Here is a 21,592-nt window from a genome sequence, read left to right as displayed (position 1 = left end):
CCACTTAAAACTCAAGTGTGATTGGTCATGCCTGTAACCTCGGCACTGGGGAGCAGACAGGGGGATTCCTGTCACTCAGTGAGATCTGGGTTCAGTGAGAGAGTCTGACTCAAAAAGAAAGGTGGGAAGCAATAGAAGGTGGTACCCAAAGGCAGCCTCAGGTTTCCACAAACACACACAGAGTACACATATATATCACACACATACAACACACACACACACACACACACACACACACACACTTTTTTCATTTAACAAAGGTAATAGAATTCTGCCACTGCCCTTAATTCCATATCCATAGGATTCTCAAGTGATGAACAATACTTTATTCAAAGCAGCCTTCTGTTTTGCATGCTAACCCATGCCTCAGTTCATGGTTTTGGAGATGGGCCCCTCTGGTGCCTGACTTGGCCATCTGACTTCCAAATCTCTGGTAGTACTGGACTACGCATCACAGAACTAAATCCAAGGAAGATAACTCCCCAGGGCACTCTGTGAGATGACCCCTTCCCTGGATGACAGTGGCTTCGGCTCCAGGTTTACCTCACACTTATTCAGGGCCCCTGGGCAAGGCCTACAATATTTCTGCTAAATGCCACTCACCCTGAGCTTTTTGAGGACCTGACTTGTGAAAGTTATGGACTCTCACTCCACATCATACATGACATGAAGTTGACATTTCATCCAGTTTGAAGTTGTAGATGCTTCAAAAGTCTAATAGAATCAGTTGATTTCTTTAAAAAAAAATTTCTTCTGGTTGAAAGAATATGACAGTTATCTTGACAGATTTTGTGTCATGCTAGACAGTCCCTGTTTCGGAAAGAAGGCTCCTGAACAAAGTAGTCCAGTTGTGTGCTAGGCCACATGGATATTAACTCTAGAACATCTTTACTCCGTAGGATTTCCTAGCTGTGTGGCTTGGGACAGCAGAGGCCACAGCTGGGCCATTTAAATATACAATTTACAACTTCTTCAAACATGAAAATTTTCATCATTAATGTATGGGAAATGGGCAGCTGGTCCAGTCTCCAGGCAACACAGCATTGTTGGTAATCTATCATGGTCTGCCATAGCAGTCTCCAGGTTTGAAGCAAGGATTGTCCCCAACTCACTGGAACCCTCACTCTATACTTCACAGGGCTGCTCTGTTCAGTGGGCACCTTAGTTCCTGGGCAGCTTTGGCTAGGGTGAGGATCTCACACGTGCTTGGAGGCTAATACATCACTGTTGCTTTGCCTCGGCCAAACACGTTTTTAACAGAGTTTAGCATCTTCTATGACACACTCGGCCCTTCATTTGGCGTTACACCTTGATCTCCCCGTAAAGCCTTCTGAAAATTATTCTTTGGGCTTCCACAGTCAACATGGTCGCTCTCCTCCACTGGTATGAACAAGCCGAAGCCACATTGCTGAGATAATTATTCCCATGTACTGACAAATAGACAGGCAACAGCTAAAGGCACAGAAATACCCTTGAATCTTGCAGGTAGTGAGAGAGAACCAGTTAGCAGAATGACCCCAGTCATAATGTGGGCACTGTTGCTCTACTGTGGTTGTCCACGTCCTCTTAGAATTGGCTGATGTCCTTCCCACACTGCCAGCCATTGTCTCCACTCGCTGATCAAGGCTGCCTGAGGCATCCACGCGGCTTATTTGAGGCATCATCTGAACCCTGTACTTTGCAACCTCACGTTCAGTTTTTGAAGGAATTTCTGACTTAAGAAAATACTGCAAAAGTGGCATTCAGGGTTTTGAGTGTTGTTACCCATTTTCTCCATATATTAGCATCTCACAGAGCCCTGACGCAAAGAACAAAACAAGTCCTCATGACTGTTAGCTAGCTGAGTTACAGGCCTTCTTTGAAGTCCAGTACTGTCTATTGGCACTCTTTCCTTGGACCTGCTGGTTTCTTTACAACTGGGACAGTCCCCCAGTCTCAGGCTATCATTAGCATTATTAAGACATTGGCTGGTGACTTGAAGGATTTCACTCAATATGTACAGACGCAAGTGTGTGCACGTACGCTGAAGCTTGAGACCAACCAAGCCATGTACCTTGACTCTTATGAGTCAGGGTCTCTCACTGCCCTAACCCTTGCCAATCAGGCAAAGCTGGCATTTGAATGAGCCCCAGGGAACCACTTCCCTCTCCTTCCTCTGTGCAAGTGTCACAAGTACAAGGCACCACCCGTGGTTTTGAAAGTGGGTTTTGGGGGAACTGATCTAGGCCCCTGTGCTGATCCAGCAGAACTTTCCAGGCCGAGACGTGACCCAGCCTCCTGGCATGCATTATTAATGAGAACATCACAGGGTCATGGTTCATCTTTTTCTGGGGATCACTGCTGTGATGATACTGATGTGTCCTGACTCTGATGCTAACCCTGGGTTTCTGTCTGCTAGGTCCTCCACGACAAAAGCACTCTATCTTTCTTGTCACTAATGCACATTTTTGTGAGACAGACAATGTTGTCGCCATGTTAATGTAACAGTGATCACTGTTCACCTCTCAATATCATACCTGCTTGGCGGTCCAGCCTGAAACAGTTATTACTGCGTCATTTACCAAATATTTCCTTTCTATCTCAAGCAGTACTTCTATTTATTCAACTTAAAAGGTTCTATGTATGTGCATGTGTGTGCCTGTTTGCTTTGATGTGTTCTGCCGTGTGCTCACAGTGCCCACAGAGTGCAGAAAGGAGTGCTGAGTGCCCTGGGATTGGAGCTGCAGACCTTGGTGAGCTGCCCAGAGTGGGAGCTGGGAATCCAACCTGGGTCACCTGCAATTGCAGCGAGTGCTCTTAAGCACCGAGCCATCCCTCCTCTCCCATTTCTTCTTTAGCAGGATTTTCTTGTCTTCCTCATTCACTTTTTCAGTCACTTTTCTAACTTTATGGAAAACTGAGTCTGGCCCAGGGCTGTCACAGGCCACACAATAGGCAGTCGGAATCCACTTCATGGTGCCTGATGTCCCTCTCAGTGGCTCCTAAGCTTCAGGTAGCGCTCAGCATGCATTCCTCCCGGGTCCAACCCTTGAGTCATCCATGTCTACAGGATTCCTGGTTTCTCTTATCGAAAAAGCACTCAGTGTGAAGGTCTAGAGACCAGGTATGCTCACCACTAACAGGAGCACCCACTCCCAAGCTCCCCCTGCAGATAGAGCTAGGTCTAGAGAGAGAGATGCCCACACACTCTGTTTCTTTATCAGCCTTCATATCTGTGGTAAATATTCTTTTACCAGCCTCTTGAGATATAATCCAACTTGACAGGATTCTTTAACAGAGAGAGAAAACGATTCCCATTCACAACTGTATACTGTCTCTCAGCCACTTCCCAGAGTTTTACATCTCAATATGGGGAAGAGCAAAATCGGTGACCAGTAAGTACTTCGTGAGACACAGATAGACAAATGAGAGTATACAGTTTGATTGACTGGTTGATTGTTTGACTGATTGGCAGTGCTGGGGGTGGGACCTAGGGCTTTTGTTGCCTAGCTAAAGGCACACTATTTGTTTCATCTTTTACAAGAGTTCATCCTGATAAATATTCCTTCTCCACCTTCCTGCTCCACTTGGCCCCGTTCTCTGAACAGCTGTTTTGAGAGTGTGGCCTGTTGATATCATCAATTTATAAGTTTCATGTTTATTCTTAATTTTTCCCCAATTAGTAACTGTGTATACTGATTTGTTTTTATGCCCATTCTATGTGATTTTTTCTGCCAGTTTTTACTACCGGCCATCTTGTTTGTTTTCCTGGTGCATGGGACTCCACCAGGTAATGACTCTGCGGTGTTCTGAGTTCTTGTTCCATAGGGGAATACTGAACTCACTCTGGATATTTATCACACTAAGTAACCTAAGATACAGACATTCTCATACTACTGAATATGTGTCACTGGAACAAATGCCTAGGATGAGGATTAATAGGGCAGAAGGCTTGCTGGGGCAAAGGTTTGCTACTAGTGAGTGAGCCTTCCTTCATGAAGGTATGTTCCAGTGTTGTTTGGCAAGTATGGCGATCCACGGCGTAACTTCAGATTTCCCCCAGATCCTTTTAGCAGAAACACCAGAAAGCATCCCGAGTGGTTAATTGGCATTTAACGTCTCTTGGTGTCTAGAGATACTGGTTAAGTATGATGATAACATTTAAGGAAAAGTTTAAACAATGTACAAGGGGCTGGCAATAGTCGGCTCTGGTCATACCACTCAGAGTCTTTCCTTTAAAGCTACACGAAGCAAGACTTCTCATGATCCCCACCCCCATGGCCAAGATTGAACTGTACCTCATTTATTTCTCTAAGATCTTTCCCCATAAAACAAGAAGTGGCATACAGGGATGAGTCATTTGCTTAAATGCCTATCTCAGCCTTTCCACTCTCAAGTGGGGATCATACATTAACCGTCGAATTTATCTCAACTGCCAGCACTCTACTCCACACACACATTTCTCTCTGAGAAGATTTTGTTAATAGTTTATTAAAATTAAAAAAAAACCCACTTCCCGAGTATGTTCTGGCCAGATATCACCCCTAACAGTGTTCGTACACCAACTTATTCCATCCTCTTAGCCATCATGAGGGGCTAGTTTCATTTTTATTTCTGCTCTAGAATCAAGGACACAAAGCCTTCAGGAAGACAAACTACTTGCCTAAATAAACAGGTCACAGGAAAAGGAGCGATGGTCTCAGCTGGGTTGGAACTGAGGGCTGTGACACCCTGGCACCCTGACGTATGCTACTTCACTCCAGTGGACAGCAGTGTAGACCAAGCCTTCCTGACCCCTGTGAGGTCTCCCAGACAGGAAAGGCTGACAGGGTGTGCACAAAGGCCAGTGTAGACCATGGAAAGGAGCCCATTCGGGTTAACGTGTCACTCCAAGAAACAAATGAAAGGCCCTGGGTGATCTGAGAATGTTTTCTGAGATTTTTACTCCTGCGGCCTGCAAAGCTCTGGCTTCACTGACACACGTACACCTTTACTAAACCCCTGTTGTTTGTATGCAAGCATCCCATCAAGAGGTTTCTGCTAAAGGCTAAAATGTGACTTCCTCTTAAGTGAAGGGGAAATATGCTTCTTTGCCCTCCTCTTCTGTGTTTGGAGGTCCAGTCTGTGTGCCCAGAACTCCATGGCTAGTGTTCTACATTTCCATAACTCTGCATAATAATATAACGACGCTCATCCCCAAACATAACATCAGCTGTAAGACATATGTGCATGCTACCCGAATCCAATTTGCTCTGTTTGTACTTAAGGGAAAATCAAACACTGCTTTAGCTCTTAAAAATGACAATATCACATTATTTGAGTTGGTGTCACCCAATTGGTATTGCAGTTCTGGTAGCATTTGCTTTCCCGGCAAAAGAAAATTACCTGTAATGTATGGTTTAAATAATTACTTAAAAACAAAAGCTTCTCTCCTGCCTTCCTTGTTTATCTGTGGAGAGTAACTCAGCAGGGCTGTGTATTTTAATAAAATTGCCTTCAGACTGTTAATGGCAGGGCGTCTGTTAGCCTGGGAAAAGCGATGGCAGTCTGACTCCTACTCCTAATATCGGGAGTTAGTCCAGACACCTAAGAGCCAGAACTCTGCTGTGCATTTGACTATGTTATCAACACGTTGCTTTGCTAATGATGCTAGTGACAGCATTGCGGTACGGATGGGTCAGACGTAGAGAAGGAGGCTCATAATTGTGCTCACAGAACCAAAAGAAACTCCTTCCTCTCCCCACCCGGCCAGCCCCCAAATCCCTTTTATCAACAACATATCAGCTGGTGCTATGCTTCACCGCTGGGAATCAGCCAGCAAGGCCCCGCTCAATATGCCACTTCCACCTTGGCTGGAGAGCATCCAGGAGCACCTGACATGCACCCGCCTCGCCAAATGACAACAGAGAGGGTTCCTGCAGCGTGCCTGTGTGCAGAGGGTCACACTGATGACTCCCCTGTGGCTTTTATTTTCCCCAGAGAAATACTCAGCCAGGGTGACTGCTTGCCAGATATTACTAGCACCAAAAATCAGCACTGTGAAGAACAGTCCTGTCTCTCCCAGTGGAGTAGCCACAAGCAACTGTGCCGAACACCTGTGTCAGCCCGTTCCTGGGGACACCCCAGGCAAGCACTCATGCACCAGGCAGGGATGCACAGGGATACACCACTCTTCTAGCCTGCATTTCTGCCCAAACGCTTCTCAGGCAGCATGGGATGTTGGTTGGGTTTGGCAAACGTCTGGACCATTACTGTGATCAACTACTGCTAAGATAACGGCCTGCATCTTCTACAAGGTCACAATTCGGCAGTAAATGTATAGGGAAAAGCAGGAGACTGGGTCTTTCCCATCAGCGGGAGAGTGTGGACAAGGCTGTTTACCACTTGCTTGTAGGAACAGCCCGGCTACACTCAGAAGAGGGGCCTCTTCTGAGACATGCTTTCTTAACTTGGGCAGGGGCTGAGGAAGCTGATCTTGAACCAGTAACAGTTGAGAAGAATATGCCCAGCCGAAGCAATGAAATCCTTGGTCAGGATATATAGTTAAGGAACCATAGGTATCTCCATTATAGTGCTGTAGGCTAATACTCATAGCATATAAATGGGGGAATAGAAGAGAGAATGGATGGATGAGCAGATGAGTGAGTGAGTGAATGAATGAGTGAGTGAGTGAATGAATGAGTGAATGAGTGAGTGAGTGAATGAATGAGTGAATGAGTGAGTGAGTGAATGAATGAGTGAGTGAGTGAATGAATGAGTGAATGAGTGAGTGAGTGAATGAATGAGTGAGTGAGTGAATGAATGAGTGAATTAATGAGTGAGTGAGTGAGTGAATGAGTGAGTGAGTGAATTAATGAGTGAATGAGTGAGTGAGTGAATGAATGAGTGAGTGAATGAGTGAGTGAATGAATGAGTGAGTGAGTGAATGAATGAGTGAATTAATGAGTGAATGAGTGAGTGAATGAGTGAGTGAGTGAATTAATGAGTGAATGAGTGAGTGAATGAATGAATGAGTGAGTGAGTGAATGAGTGAGTGAATGAATGAGTGAGTGAGTGAATGAGTGAGTGAATGAATGAGTGAGTGAGTGAATGAGTGAGTGAATGAATGAGTGAGTGAATGAATGAGTGAATGAGTGAGTGAGTGAATGAGTGAGTGAATTAATGAGTGAATGAGTGAGTGAGTGAATGAATGAGTGAGTGAGTGAATTAATGAGTGAATGAATGAATGAGTGAGTGAGTGAGTGAGTGAGTGAGCAAATGAATGGATGGGTAAAGACATAAATGGAGAAGTGAGCAATACTCCCAAAAACTTTGAATAATCTGGAAATGATTAAATTCCAGTCAGTTGATAAATCTGGCTTTCAGGGCTCCCTCACTCATGTACATATCTCTGGCAGGCAGTGTGCAACATTTTAAGATAAATAAATGAATTAAAAAAAGAGCATGGGACGGGTGGGACCACAGTTTGTGATTCACAACTCCAGTTGAAGCTTCGGAGTCTCTGTCTATTGACCTTCACTGCTCCCGTGAGCCTCTTTGATCCCCACAGGATGGTCGGGCCCCTGCTCTTTCCTGGGACCCCCTCAGCCTGCATTGCCCTCCCTCCACTGTGGAGACCACTGTCACCCTGTGGTTTAAATCCACATCACTTCATATGCTATTTCCACGCTGGTTTCTGGAATCTTGGAGAAGTATTTCCTTGGTGTATTCACATAGACCTAAATTCTAGAACAATTCACTCTCCATCCTCCAAAATTAATAACTTAGAAAAACAACTACTTTTTCTGATTCCTTATCTGTGGAGTTTAATTTCAGGTATCCAGTGGTGGAAACTGCCCCGAGTTACTCTTCAATGTCATCAGGCTCTATTGACTGACTCCATTTTCCTGCTGTATCTGCTGTCTCTCCCTGGATGCCATTAACCAGACCCTGACTTTTCTGGATCACTCCTTCACAAATACACTGGTCTCCTCTCTTCTACCGCATAGCCCCTCCTGTGTCCAACAAGGTCATATCAACACTGTGTTAATGGATCCGTCCATTGCATAACCTCAATGTACCACATGACTATGCGGTGGCATCCCAAGTCTGACAAGCCATAGCAAACAAAGTAGCGTAAAGATTCCAAGTTCAAGACCAGCGTGCAACTAACTCACCTTTGCATTAATGACATATCATAAATGTATACCAGCTACACCCACAATGATGCAGACTTGCAAGGCACCCAAACATTAAATGCATATTTAAACCTTCCCAGTGCCTAACACCTTTAAGGAAGCGAAAGTGCACGGCTATTCCAAGCCCAGCTCATACAGAGCCTTCTCTCTTTCCTATGAGCCGCTGAACACTGTGGCTCTTTCATAGCTTTTGTGATGCATCTCACATAAGGAAACAAATCTACTCTGAGAATCACGCTAGAAGGAAAGAGTCATTTTCAGTGAAAAGCAAAAGTACCCATCTTAGAACAAAGTGGGGCCATGCTGTTGACTCACTCAAAAGTTAAATATAAATAAAATAATGACTAGAGAGGACCTTTTGGATGGAGGGTACTAGAGATGATTTGGAGGTGACCTTAGAACTACTGAGAGATGAATTTGAGAAAAAGAGAGCAAGGGTAAGCTAAGACTTCAGAGAAGAGCTGGGGAGACAGCTCAGCCATTGCAAACACTGGCTGCTGTTGGAGAGGACCTAGGTTCTGTTCCCAGTATCCACCACATGAAGCTCACAAATGTCTCTAACTCCAGTTCCAGGGATCCATTGCCCTCTTCTGGCCCCCAGAGGCATTGTAAACTATATATATATATATATATATATATATATATATATATATATGAAATCATTAAAAATAAAAGCTTTAGATAGAGATTTTGAATGAAGGAAGAAGTAAAATGAAAAGAAAGGTATTTAAAACAGGGAATTAAAATTAAAAGAAAATTATTTGAGATGAACAATTCTGGGTAAGCAATGGAGTTAACTTTTATCGAAGAGGGAAAGGCTGAACATACCACAGGGCAGAATCTAACACCCATGTGATCAGAGGACATGGGACTGACACTCAAGGGCAGAATCTGACACCCATGTGACCAGAGAACATGGGGTTGACCCACTACCACTCAAGGGCAGTATCTAATACCCATGTGACCAGAGGACATGGAGTTGGCCCACTGACACTCACAAGGGCCCAGGGAACCTTCAACATCTGTGGCAAGATAGATTTGAGTTTCTCCAGACCTAGCACAACTGAGAAACTGTGTTCAGCAGGAATAACTGAAAAAATAATAACACACACATTACTTTAATCTCTGTTTAATCATAAAAGTGATTTTAATTCTTCCTACTAAAAAGTCAAGAATTTAGAGAAAATAAGAATTTTGAGGGAAAAAAAGAAACTAAATAGTCATATATGTATACATATATTTCAATATGGGAGAAAAAGTATATTTATATCTATACAATAGAAATCTAGGGCTGTATAATTTACTTATAATATGTAATTAATTCTTAAATATACTCCAGTGTATGAGGAAAAGGTATATCTATATCTCTACATGTATTGTAGAAATCTAGGACTCACATAGTTATAATTTGCAATCATTTCTTAATATATTGTTGCTAAGTTTCCAGAAAATCCCTGATGGGATTGTTTGGTAACTGACAAGGGATCACTGAGAAAGGCTCATCCTTCTCCCAAGTACATTTCCTCATCACTTTGATTCATCACAGGAGAGAAAAGATAATGGCAGGAATTACTCTGCTTCCCTAGTCTCAATAACATCTTCTCTGCCCTAACTATTTTTCTGAAAACATGCATGGATATTTTTGTCCATTATTTGTCTGAAATAATAGCCTTTGTTCCTCATTTGTAGTATAAACAGTTGTGACTAAGAAAAGCAACTCCTCGTTCAAGCAAATGTTTATCACCTATGGGCATAATAGCTTAACAAATGTAAAAGAAAACATAGAGGTAAAAAACAACCTTGAATGTTTTGTGTATTTGATCATTTGGTTGTAAACACAGATTAGCAACCTCTACTCACCCGACTGGTAAATGCCAGGTAGTTTCTAAGTTTCAGGCTCTCTAATTCCTGCTAAATCATTTGCTTAAAGAAAAAGTAACCTACCCATTTTTCCTTTTCATAAACTGTCTTAGAGGTTATGTGGCAATTTATATTGAAACCACAATGTTAATTTTCAAATAATCCCACTTTGCAAATAGAATATAATAAATCCAAAAGTTTTGTGGGTTTCCACAAAGCTAGGCAGCTTTCCTCAAAATTATAAATGGTAAACAAATGCAAAATTCAGATTGCAAAGCAATTAATCAGATGCTCACCATTTTAAATATTATTTATCATAGTTAAAGTCTCTTTTATAAACAAGTTGTAATATAGAGCCAAATTATGTGGCTCAAATTCTCCACGTTAAAGACACGGAAGTGAAAAGCAGGCAAGGGCCAGACAAGACAACGTTCCCCTCATCAGCCTTAGCCTAAGTCTACTTTCATTCACACTTTACACATATCTGCCAGGATATTTGAAAGTGATGGATACCATGTTTCAGTCGGGGGGATGTTTAAATAAGTGAACTGAAGGAACCGGCTTCCCTTTTGGCAGCCATAATGGTCGAACATGTGCTTCTATGACCTTGACCTAGTCACTAAAGTCAGATGCCTGTCTGGTGACAAGGAGCCAATCAGAGGTTAGCTGGTGGCGCTATGCTTTACGACCCTGGGTGTGCTTTACGGACAAGCGCACAGCAATGACGTAGAGAGCATAGCAACCACCCTGGGAGGGCCTATGGGCCATAACAACCAGTTGACCAATCAACACAGGGCAAGCCCTCCAAGCCTGGAGGCACACCAATCGTGAGCCTGTGCGTAAGCCTGTGCGTACCCCTAGACACTCCCCTTACGCTGCCCTATAAGATCTTTTGGGAGACGCTAGGAGCCGTCTTTTCTAGCTGTCCGCCATGGCGGGTGGGTGAAAGACCCGAGCTAACGTGGGGTTAGCTCGTTAAATTACAATAAAGCCTCGTGCAGTTTGCAGCAAGCTCTCAAATCCGCCTGGTGATTGGGGTGACCGTGAACGTGGCCTGGGACCCCAAATACTTGAGTTTTCGGGGGTCTAACATTTGAACCATAAGATGTCCACTAAAACCCTTTAATTCAAAGGGAGAGCCTGACTTGATAACAGTCAAAGTCCTGTCGTGTGTGAGGACACATCACCGTCCCCAGGCTGCCCTGCACTTCTCTGTCCCTCTCTCAACTCAGCTTGCCCTTTCAACAATACCCCAGGCACAAGCTCCATACTTGCTCTTCCAATAGAAGGGCCTCTCCTTCCTGTAGGCCTAAGGTTTCTCCTCTTGCTCCAGTCTTGTCTCTGTGCTTCCATGATTTTTAAATAACAGAGGACCTAGGCAGTGTAGTCTCCCTTCATTCCTACTTAGTGTGTATCATATTATATATACACATATATAATATCAAAAATATAATACATCCCATAAATAATATGTATATTACAAATATATTAATCATCGTATTTCTAAATAGAATAAGATTTTCCCTATATGGATAGAAAATCATCTTTTTATCTGAAACTTCTCTTGATAAACAACACCTGAAAAAAAAAATCATGCTGTCCCCAAACAAAAGCTCTTGATTTCTTCAAATATCAGGACACTCTGAAGTGAAATATGTTAGTGACATTCTTTATAAGGTGCCAAACGTGATCATGCTTCCAAGTGTCTGAAGCTTGATGCACAAAATGGTTTCTATTCTGTAGTTTGTCAGGAGGGCATCATTGTTGTTTGTAAGAATGACATCATGCTAGCATCCTGTGTCATGTAAGGATGACATCACTGTTTGCAGGAATGGCACCATGTGAACATCCTTTGTCATGTAAAGATGACATCCTTGTTGTTTGTAGCAATGGCATCATGCTAGCATCCTGTGCCATATTGGCTTACAGACACTTGGCTCTGCTCATCTGATGGCAGTTTAAGATTGTACTACTTAGACTGAGGTTCTCTTTGCCTTTTAAGTTGACATGCTTCCCTCTTCTTTCTTGATTTAGCTTCACCAGGAAAATCTCAAACAATGGCTCCTAAAGTTGCTATTTCTGTCTCGCCTGTTAAGCTGGGGGAAGGGAGAACCTGGCCACAGTGGAAGGTGTCAGCCTTGTAACGGCCAAGCATCCATCACAAGACAAGCACAGCAAGCACCAGAGGTGTGCCCAGCCGTGCTTACAGATGTTGTATGCCTCAGCCTCCATTCTGAACACACAGTATGTACTCTACCCCGTGTGGGATGCCACACCACACGATAAACACGCTGCCCACAGCACCTCAACTCACGCTTGGTTATGAGATGCTATGGATTATAGTCCTTTTCCTGCATATACAACATTTTCTGCTCTTACGTGAGCGAAGTTTTGATTATGAAAAAAGCGTTCAATATTCCCCAACCATCATTACAAGTAAGAATCAATTAGTGTATCTTTGCCTTGTGTAATATCCTTTTTTTAAATTTCCAACAATTTCTGGAATAACCCTAAACATACTTTGTTAATACATATTTATATAAAGTGGTATTTTTCAGAATGGTCCATTATAAAACCAAACTATCGATCACCTCTGAAAAGCACTGAAGATATCCTATAATGTCAGATGTTCAGCCAGGGTTTAATTCTTTATGTAGAAAAATAAATAAGCGTGTCCGCCTCCTAGTGCATAATTTTGCTTTCAGCTTTAATAGACTGAAAAGTTGTGTGCATACTAAAGATATGGCCTAAAATGTATCCATTATAATTTATTATCAGAAGATATTTGATTGATATGCCTGCTATATATAACTATACACTGGAATTGCATAAAAATTTCTCAGGAGGTAAAGAGTTATGAGTGGAAAATTCTAGAAGCTTTGATTTATTTAGTGTCTAAATATGAAGAACATTTATGACATTTAGTTTGTACTTTGTTGGTTTTGGTGTTTACCTCAGCAGTATTTGAAAACTAAAAACTGGGATACGTTCATCACTAGAACACTCCTCATGAAAGTGTTACGCAAAAGTGGTTCTCAACCCTTGAAGACCATTCATAAATCCAATGGATACATCATTTCAAACATAGCATTTTGTAGAACTCATACTTAGCCTAGGCAAGAACACTATTAGGCATATGGACAATGTCAAGATATTCTTCAAATTACTTTTCGTTTAACTAAAAGGTGATATTCTTTCAAGACACAGGCCAGTTTTGAAAAACTGTCTACTCTCTACAGTCAATGCCTAAACACAACAAAATCCATAAAGTACCCATGAAGAACCAACCAGAAGCTTAATTCATACACTAGCATTCATTTTCCCTGAAGAGATGTGATCAGACAGGAGGACAGAGGCATTGATCTCACTGTGTGATGAGAACTAGAAAACCTTCTTCTAAGGTATCGGGAAGGAGAGTGGTGGGTGGGTTGGGCTGCTGGGACCACAGGGGGAATCAGAATGCAGGCAGTGACAGAAGGAGTCTCTTGTGAGCAGCCGGGCAAGAGCAGCCAAGGTTGAGATAGCTATTTAGGACAATGGCGAGAACGAGAAGATGAACACAGGTCTTCATCCTTACTCCCATCAAGCCTCTGGGCAGATGCCATCAAGCTTCTGTTCACTAGGGTCACATAGCAATAGCCAAATGGCCCGAGTGGCTTGTGCCTAGTAGACTCTGACTATCCACGTCATTTTATTTGTGCAGAAATTCTTTAATTAGCCTTCATTTGATGTTCAGCATCAACTAGTTAAAAACCACTGCTAGCATCCAGGTCAACTCTGAAGAGCATCCAAAGCCTTCTGGGTAGACCTGAGGTCAGAGCATGCAGCAGAGGAGACAAGGCAGATGTCCCAAACACAGGACTTCTGCCACTACAGTTACATAATTTAACATTCCATGTGTTTTAAGGGTTGGGATCTGGGAAACTCATCAAAAAGTCTTCGCTTTAAGATATTTTAACAAAAAGAACAATCATAACCAGATTTTCTATGCATCTTACTAGGTTTCAAAATTCCTTACACTCACAAAAGTTTCTTTAAATTATTTTTCATATTCAAATCCTAGAAATCAGGTAACCCAATGCTGGGCTTTGGATGCAAGAGAGCTGGCCGTGATGAGAAAACCTGCAAGAACTACCTCTAGCTTAGAACTCACAGAAGCAAGCCTCAAGAGATTGGAGAGCTGTGCAAATGACAAAAATAATGATCCACAATGGCAATGCCAGTCCTGACCTGGTGAGCTGCAGGTCACTCTCTCTGCTTCCCGTCCTTGCTACTCTTGGCTTCTTGTCACACTGCAAAATAAAAAAGGAATAGCAACTGTCAAATAACCCAAGAGTGGCTTCAAATACTCGGGTCTAAAACGTCAGACACTATGAAGTCAGTCAAACAACATTTCTGCTACAAGTTTCTGAATAAATTTTCAGAAATTTGACTTTAATACTCTTTTCCCCCTAGGCCTGATTCATAGCCAATGGTGGAGTCATTGAACTGTGCCATTTTGCAGCTGGTAAGTGGATGATTGGTGAAAAATAACCAAAGAACCTTTTGTGAATGACATTTCAAAAGACAGTGATACTTGAAGTGTAAAAATGGGAATTAGCTATTTTAGAAATGTGACGGGTCAGTCAACTTTAAATACTTTATTAAGGAGCCACATCAGCAAGTGTGTATACACGTGCATATGCAAACAGGCTTGTGTGTCTTGTGGGCATCCCAGGCTTAGTTTTATTGAGATGGACAATTATAATCATTTTATAAGATACTGTACTTAAATTATACTTGAAACATTATCCTTGCAAGAGAACTCCAAAGAAATCATCCTAACAGGAAGTCACATGTATTGAAATGTATTTACTAGCACACAGCACAGCTGTGGCCACCCTAGGACACTAAGTAGAAAAAGAATCTCCAGGCTAAGAAATAGTGAAAAGCATAATAAAGCCAGAAACACCTGATTCAAACTAAGTCACATTACCATTATCTGCAAGTCTTCTAACCCTATGGTGAAGCTAAAAATGCAAAGTATTTTCTAAATAAAAATATTACCATGATGTCATTATTTTTATAGTGAGAAGTTTATCAGTTCCTCTATGTGTTTTAGGTTTAGCCACTCCAGTGACCAAATTCTGTGATTACAAGTTGTTCAAGCATTTACTGATGATATTTGAAGTAATGCAATAAATAAATGCAATTACTAAATTAAATAAAGGAGAATTGTACATAGTGTTGCCCTAGAATGATTCTATCTTACCAGGAAGCTTACATATTCATGAATTTAAAAACAATACTTAAAATGATACTCTGGGGTAACACTAAAATGTGGTCTTAATAAACCAAGTTCATGTAAGAAAGTGACAGGACTGGTCACTTATGTTATTATTATTTCTCTTACTAATCTTTATATTCCAAAAAACCTAAGTGGTTTTTAAATGATTTCTGAATTTCTTAAATTATTTCAAAGTACATTAAATTCTAAGGATAATTATATGTCATGGTCATGTGGCATTGGTCCTGGAGAGGAAAACTTCTCTCAGCTTCTGAAAACCAAACAATATAAGAGTGTTGTAATGAGGAAGCCACATCATCGTACAATTGTGCTGACAGACTGTGAAAAAGCACTTGACAAGCAAGACCCACAACTCGTTCTTGACAAAAGCACACACCTTAGCCACCTAATAACTATCCTCCACAACCTGCTAGAAAGCATATAAAACACACAGTATTTAACATTGAAAAGTTGTGTCCCTTAAGGTTGGGAGCAAGACAAAAACATGTGTTCACACTGCCTTCACCTAACACAGGGTTAGAGGTGACACCTGGCATCCCAAAGGAAAGAAGGAGAAACCAGTAGCTTTGACAGAATCGAGAAGTTATCTGGTATTTTATTTGTCTGGTTGTTTTTGTTTTCCTGTAAAAAATGTTTATCTTTAGAATATCTCAAGTCACTAAATTATCACAAGACCAAATGTCTGACATCCTAAGGCTGAGGGTACTTGACCATATTTTGACATATTGTCATAGTTTAGCACAGAATAATTCTAAAAAAGAATGATCAAGACAACAATTCCACACTTAAAAGTATGGGAGAGGATATAATAGGAATAAATTTAATAATGGGAGAAAATTTGTATATTACAAACTAAAAACAGACCTGAAAAATGTCAACTAAGAGGATAGAAAGACATCCAATATCCATGGATAAGAAACCACTATTCTTAAAATGAAAATCTCCACCAATTTATCTGTAGATACAACAGGGAATCATATATAATTTGACAAAATGATCCTATTTTTTTTATGGAGATGCAGCATATCCCAGCATAGCTAAAACAAATCCAAAAGAGAAATGACTGAGGATGCAACTGTTGCAGTTTCTAAATTTACAATGAAGCTACAGCAACCACAGCAGGGTCTGGCAGGCAGTGGTCCACACAGGGAAAACACTGCAGTGGAAAGGACAGGGGCTTCACATTCAGAACCAGCTTGGCCTTTGGCAAGATTCTTAAGGAAGAAAAGTTGTCACTTGATGCTTTATTTTATTGTTGTTGGCTTTGATACTGAATCTTACTGTGTGGTTCTTGTCGACTTGGAGCTCACCTTGTAGACCACGCTGGCCTTGAACTCAGGAAGATCCATCTACCTTCTGAGTTCCGGGATTAAAAACTCGAACCACAATACCCGGCTTTTAAAAGGAAGACTTGGGCTGCCTTGGTGATAAAGCCCTTTGAGTTTCATTTTGAGCACGACTCATCACAGCTCTTGGATTTGGGCACATGTTTGCTAGGTTCCCTTTATATTCCCCAAGTGACAAACAAATAGTTGTTACACTAATAAGGTGGCCCAAGTTAGGGTAAAATATACTTGAGGTTGGAGGCACAGAATTTCCAGGACTGCCCTACTAATGTCTCAGTGATTAAGTCACTAAAATCATTTTTTACTCCATCTGTAGCAAGTTCAAAGCCAGCTTGAGTTAAAAAATCAAAGCAAACAAACAAAAAAAAAGATTTATTAATTCATATTATCCCCATGCCAGCATGTGTGTGTGTGGCCAGTAGGAAGTCACTAACTCTGCTTCTGTAACTCATCATCTTCTCAATGGAGGTCTCCATCATTCCTGTCTTATGGGATGGTTGGTAAAACATCACGTGTTAAGGTGTCCAAGGCAACCGTGTGAATTGTGCATCTCATCATATTATCTTCCCCTTAACACCATCTAAATTCAGTCTCATGACGGCAGTGGAGAATGTGTAATGTCTAATGGGCAGTCTTTTATGTACTTGCAATTTCTCACCCACACAGTGATAGAACGCGGCTTTCTGACTGGGCAAGGGCTATGTCGAGGGTCTTTGGGTGGCACAGAAAATGAAGTTCCTTCAAGAAGTAGGGGGTGTTTTGAGGGGGTGAGGAAATGTCCTTTCCAGAAACGGACTAGGAAAGGATGCCAAGAAGAAACAACAATGCCACCGGCCTCATGCAGGACACTGTGGGAACAGGAATGGTTTTCTTGTGTAATTGAGGTTTCCTAATTTTGCTGTTAAACGCTCTTTGGTGTTAAAAATAGGTGATTCGTGCGCATTTACAAACCTTCCATGAAGGCCTCTGGCTCAGCGTAGAGCAACACTTCCTCCCTGCTCTTCCCATATCTCTCTAGTCACTGAGTCAGGCATGGTAGTGACTATCACAGTGCCTGCCTCCCACACCCGCCATGGGGGTTTCAGTCCCTAAGCCAGGACCAACTTGATTCATACAAATCCTCCTGTTTCAACATTGCGCATGCTCAGATCACGGGCATGAGATGGCTATGAGGCTCTTACCTCTTTACAAAATGCATCCCTCCTTCTCCTGTGGAGCTCCTGCATCCCTCCTTCCCCTGTGGAGCTCCTGCATCCCTCCTTCCCCTGTGGAGCTTGCGCTCCTTGCTTTGTTCACTACTTTCTTGACTATATTCCTCCTTTGGCACACCTTGCTGTGCTCCTCTTTCCTGGATTAAACTCTGAACAGAGAAAATTTTACCCTATGGTTATGGAATATTATTTTAAGATGTGTTACATTTGTTTATGCTGTGGGAAATTTGATGCAACGATATGTTGGGCTCTTTTATGTTGCATTTGTTTAACTCTGTGAAGCTGTGTTACTTTGCCTTTCTAAAACACCTGATTGGTCTAATAAAGAGCTGAATGGCCAATAAACAAGGCAGGAGAAATGATAGGTGGGGCTAGCAGGCAGAGAGAATAAATTCGAGGAGGACATCAGGGGCCAGCCAGTCAGCTACACAGCAAGTTATGGAGTAAGAAGTAAGAAAAGTACACAGACAAAAAGCCAAGAGCCAAAACATAGATGGAATAATTTAAATTAAGGAAAGCTGACTAGAAACAAACCAAGCTAAGGCTGGGCATTTATTTATAAGAAAGAATGAGCCTCTGTGTATGATTTATTTGGGAGCTAGGTAGAGGGCCTCCAAAAGAGCCAAAGAGTAACAAACAAACAACTCTACCCTCTTCCCTGCCTGTTCTGCCCTCAGTACAACTCTCAGCCCCTTCTCAGTGAAGCCTTAGCTAACTCTCCTAGTGATCTCAAGGGACTTGCTCGCAGTCCCCTGGACTGAGAGAGTAGGGTACTGAACAGACAGAAGGACTCAGTTACAAACTGAGTCAAACTAGCATGAGTTTTGATTAAAGTTTAATGAGTTGGAAAGGGGTGGTAAGATGCCTGGTAGAAACTGGACATGTGTTTAAGAAAAATGAGTATCCTGGTCTGGTATGGTAGTGATCTTATAGACATTGATATGTAATCTCATTTATAATATATATATATATATATATATATATATTATACTATTACTTCAAAGTTATTGATAATATGGAAAGTGGAATGAGTCCAAACAGCTAACAATGTGTCTTGGAGAGAGAAAGAGATAGATCATTTGTCCAAGAAAATGACAGTGTTTTCAAGGCACCATCTTCAAGTACAAAGTCCCATGACTCAGGACCCCAAAGTTCCTTAGCAGTAATCTTATTACAATACATTAATGTTTTAAACATATAAATGTTGGTAACCAGACAGGAGCTCTGTCATTGACATAATAAAACCACACACACACACACACACACACACACACACACACACACACACACACACACGTATGTACAACATGGAAATGTGTGAAACTATGAACGATAAAATGCTACAGTATTAACTTTAGGATTTCCTTTTACTAATTTATACTTTCTCAACACTCACGCCATTTTCCTAATGATAAAAAGCTATTCAATAAAGCCACAGAACTTATCTGTAAATTCTATGCTATTTAAATTGGGAGCATTTTTGCAAACATCCTGACCTGCTTTCTGACGCTCTGCCATGACCCATTTTTGTACCATAGCATCCACACACCTGCACCAGGGCAGCATTTAGATCTGCATCCTAGATAGTAGTCAAAAGCATTCTAGAACTCCAGCTACATATCATTATGTATTGGGCAATTTCTCAGCAGTGTTTTTTTTTTATTTTTTTGTTTTTGTTTTCTGTTTTGTTTTGCTTGTTGAAATCATCCTATGAAGTAGACATTACAGATGCTGCTTAATAGATGAGGACATTGAACTTAGGTACCCATAGTTAGAACTCACGGAGGCAGAGCTATGACTTCAACCTGTCATACCTCCTACCATAACCTCCTAGCAGCTGTGACACATGCAATTTCCAGTATTTGCTAAGGCATTAAATAAAACAACTTATGATGGGGGATGTCCTTCTGTATATGTTTCTCTTATTGGTTGATGAATAAAACACTGTTTGGCCAATGGAGGCAGGAAGAGAGGCGGGTCTAGGAGATGAGGACAATTCTGGGAAAGGCAGGCAGAGAGAGACTGCAATCAGATGCCGTATAGACCACAAAGGAGTAGGCCTCCCTCACCCTACCTGCCCCCTACTTCCTTTGTTTTCTTATCCAGGAGTTTCCATCTCTAAAACTAGCTTGCTTTTTGGTTTGCCTATTTTATCCATTGTTTTGCCTCTCCTACTTAAAATAAGGCCTGATTTAAAGCAGGAGACCAGCAAATACATAAAAGATGAATGAGTAGGTGCACCTGTAAGAACATGCAAAATTCTACTTTTGACTCTGTCTGTTGACAGATCTATTTACTTTTCAGTTTTAAATCTCCAGGTCATTTTATAAAAAGATTTGTTTTATTTTCAGTTGTGTATAGGTTTGTCTGCATCAGGTGCAGGTGTCGGTGGAGGCCAGGAGAGGGTGTTGGATACCCCTGGAGGTGGAGTTCCAGGTAGCTGTGGACTGTGCTACAGGGCTTGTGAGCTGGGAACAGAACTGAGCCCCTCTGCAAGATCAGCAGCTCTCTGAGCCAACGATCCATCTCTCCAACCCCTAAATCTGTGTCTTTAGTGCAATGCTCCCGAACGTGGTTATAAGTGGAGACTTTGTTCATTTAGAAACTGCTTGATGAGCCTCTGCTATGTCCCAGTTACTGCTCAAGGCAGAAAACAAAACACTAGGCTTTGCCCAGGAAGCTTTCCATTTGTTGATGGGGGGAAAAAAAAGACAAGAACAGAAAACAAGGAAAGAGAAAGAAGGTCTTCGGGAAGACATAGGGTGGAGGTAAATGAAACAACTGTGTGTGGTGGGGCGGGCAAGAGAACACCTGCAGCTTTAAGCATAGGAAGAGGAGGAGGGGCAGCGCAGCAGCCTGAGTGACTGTGATGCTCGCTGTGCACTGTGCAAGCCTTCTGTTCTGCTCTGGGGGGAGGCAGGGGATGAGACCAGATGAAAACATTATGGAACTCCTTTTCCTTTTGTTTTTAAAGCAGAGTTATGTGGGTCTTAATCGTGAACTTTGTAGATAACAATGTTTAGCAATGAACAAATGCTGGACACCCTGGGTAAACTAGGCCTGATCTGCCACTTCAAGGACAAATTTCTATTCTTGGGAAAGGCAGAAGCCACTGTGAAGTTTGAACAGAGTAGGAAATCAGGTGTCTTGTCCCCTTTGCCATTAGCATCATGGACATAGCATATCACTCAGCCATCTCCCAATGGAGCCCGCATACTTCCTGTGGTAATCTCTAGGTCCTTGACAACTAACCTGCCTCCATTTATTCCCCTGGCTTTGGTAAGAACGCATGTATTTGTTCTCTTGAGTCACAGAAGCAACACTAACTCTCTCTCTCTCTCTCTCTCTCTCTCTCTCTCTCTCTCTCTCTCAACACTAACTTTATTGCACACACATGCACATAGAACTGTTCATCACATGCACATTGCACAGCACTAACTCCATCATACACACACAAACACATATACACAGCACTGAATCCACACACACATATACACAGCACTGAATTCACACACACACATACATAGCACTGAATTCACACACACATACATAGCACTGAATTCACACACACACACATACACAGCACTGAATTCACACACACATATACACAGCACTGAATTCACACACACACATACATAGCACTGAATTCACACACACATATACACAGCACTGAATTCACACACACACACATACACAGCACTGAATTCACACACACACATACACAGCACTGAA

General features: G+C 41.9%; 1 protein-coding gene across 6 annotated transcripts in view; it reads right to left on the bottom strand.

Annotated features, from left to right (window-relative positions):
* Sox5 (SRY-box transcription factor 5) overlaps positions 1 to 21,592 on the bottom strand; it is a 970,651-nt gene that overhangs the window by 591,042 nt on the left and 358,017 nt on the right. For 4 of the 6 annotated variants that reach the window (XM_035448567.1, XM_027430149.2, XM_035448569.1 and 1 more), the window contains one exon: positions 14,247 to 14,308. The exons of the other annotated variants lie outside the window; for them this stretch is intronic. The gene's annotated coding sequence lies outside the window, so the exon portion shown is untranslated. The remainder of the gene's footprint in view (positions 1 to 14,246; positions 14,309 to 21,592) is intronic. 6 annotated transcript variants of the gene reach the window in all.

Source organism: Cricetulus griseus, chromosome 8 (genome assembly GCF_003668045.3).
Source record: "Cricetulus griseus strain 17A/GY chromosome 8, alternate assembly CriGri-PICRH-1.0, whole genome shotgun sequence".
NCBI lineage: Eukaryota > Metazoa > Chordata > Mammalia > Rodentia > Cricetidae > Cricetulus > Cricetulus griseus.
The sequence above is the reverse complement of the archived record's forward strand: the minus strand, read 5'-3'. Positions and strand labels throughout refer to the sequence as shown.